Source organism: Mesocricetus auratus, unplaced genomic scaffold (genome assembly GCF_017639785.1).
Source record: "Mesocricetus auratus isolate SY011 unplaced genomic scaffold, BCM_Maur_2.0 Super-Scaffold_100008, whole genome shotgun sequence".
Classification (NCBI taxonomy): domain Eukaryota; kingdom Metazoa; phylum Chordata; class Mammalia; order Rodentia; family Cricetidae; genus Mesocricetus; species Mesocricetus auratus.
In genome coordinates this window covers 77,168,655-77,170,634 of record NW_024429192.1, presented here as the reverse complement: position 1 = coordinate 77,170,634, position 1,980 = coordinate 77,168,655, and the positions used below count along the sequence as shown (strand labels likewise).

Here is a 1,980-nt window from a genome sequence, read left to right as displayed (position 1 = left end):
TAATCATCCTGAGAGAGATTGTCCTCCACAGTGACTGGGAATGACACAACCACTTTTGATATGGGGTCCTTCAAAATGCTCCCCTCCCCAAGGAGTTTCCTGATTGTAAAGGGTTACCTTGTCTGTCTGTGGTCAACCTACCTTCATTAGTCCAGTGTCAGCCTTTGTGTTATCTTCTATGTAATTCAGATATGCTGATGCCTTCTGTTTGGGTCATTCTTGGAGGAACATTATTTCTAGGAATGCTTTACCTAAAGTTCCTTCTTAGATGTCCTATTTTACCACAGGTAAAACATCTGGTATTTCGATGTCTTTTTAAACCTCTGGAGATTGCTTCTCCTACCCAAGCATCTATATCATCATAGTGAAGGCATTTGGCACTTTGGTGCCTCTTCAAACCTTTAAAAATCACTTCTCCAATCCTAGCTTCTGTATCTTGATCTTATACTCAAGGTTAGCTGTATACAGGACCCATTCCTCCAATGGTGCTGATCTGATTTTTAATGGCCAAAGTACCGGTTTGCATTGTGTATTTGCATTCTCTTAAGCTAGAGATTGTATAAGTATTCACCTAGAATCTGAATCAGCTACCTGTAATTCAACTGCTCTAGACAATCTTTCTAAGAATTCAGTGAACCTTTCTCTCAGTCCCTGTACCACTTTGGTATAGAGTTCTATTGTCTCTCCTGGTTCATGAACCTCATCCAGAGCATTCAGAGCTGCTGTGCATAAAGACAAGATGCGTTTATCATATGCAGCCTGAGCCTGTGTGTTAGCATAAAGACCCTCACCAAGAATCTTTTCTTGGGGAACTTCACAGCCTTTCCTTAATCCTTGAAGCTTGCGGACTTTTGCCTCTTCCCTCCATAAAGCTCTCTATTGTAGTTGAGATGAATTTTCTAGCACCACTGGGGTCAATTTACTCCAATCCTTAGGGGTTACCCTATTCATGTTTGCCCAAGAGTTCAGTAACTCTGAAATAAGGAGAATGAATACCATAAGAAACAATAGCCTCCTTGATTTCCTTCAAGTTCTTCATCAGTATTGGTTCCCATTGCTAAGCAATGAAGCCACTTGGGCATTTTTCATTGCTTCCAAATCGTAGATACTGGAAAGAGCATAGGAGAGGGCATAAAAACCTTAGAAAGGTCTTTCCAAGGTCTGAGAGGTATAGATAAACCTCTTTCATGACCTGTTGCTTGTATGTATGATTTTCATGTATCAAATTGGGGGTCATCTGAGACCTACAATCTATTTATCATTGTTTCTGAGTGCTTGAAGTTCTTGGGCCAAATAAATTTCTAAGTACTTCACAGAATCTGTCAGTTTCTTGGATTCATCATTTATATGTGATTACAAACATTTAATATTCTCATTCTTTAGATTTTATCTGAATGCCATGGAAGTTGCCTTCTAGGAGCAGTGTTCTGTCTGATAGATGGTCATTATCCTCAGACATGGAATGCATATTTTCTGTAAGCCTTCCAATCTGAAGTTCCAGATATGAGCTTTATTAATAAAGTCATCAGACATGGAATGACTTGTTTCTGATAGCCTGGTAATGTCATCTTGAAATGAACCTATATTGGTCTTTAGGACAGCGGTCATGAAAAAAATCTTGTCTTGTAGGGGGCTATATTTAAGTTTTAAGTTGCCTACTCTGTTGGTCATTTTCGCATTGGAATGATATAGAGAAGATTAGCATGGCCCCTGCATAAGGCTGACATGCAAATATGTGAAGCGTTCCATTTTTTTTGAGTCTTTAAAGAAAGAAATTAAGGAAGCCCTCAGAAAATGGAAAGATCTCCCATGTTCTTGGATAGGTAGGATCCATGTAGTAAAAATGGCAATCCTGCCAAAAGCAATCTACAGATTCATTGCAATCCCCATTAAAATACCAGCACAATTCTTCACAGACCTTGAAAGAACAATAATCAATTTTGTATGTAAAAGCAAAAGATCCAAGATAGACAAAACAAC

The 1,980-nt window shown here is 38.8% G+C and overlaps 1 non-coding gene across 1 annotated transcript; it reads left to right on the top strand.

The window, feature by feature from the left end:
* Nucleotides 1-1,653: 1,653 nt before the first annotated feature.
* LOC121142108 lies at nt 1,654-1,755 on the top strand. The gene has a single exon (XR_005879115.1). It is a non-coding gene; the product is annotated as a U6 spliceosomal RNA (small nuclear RNA).
* The last annotated feature ends 225 nt before the right edge of the window (nt 1,756-1,980 follow it).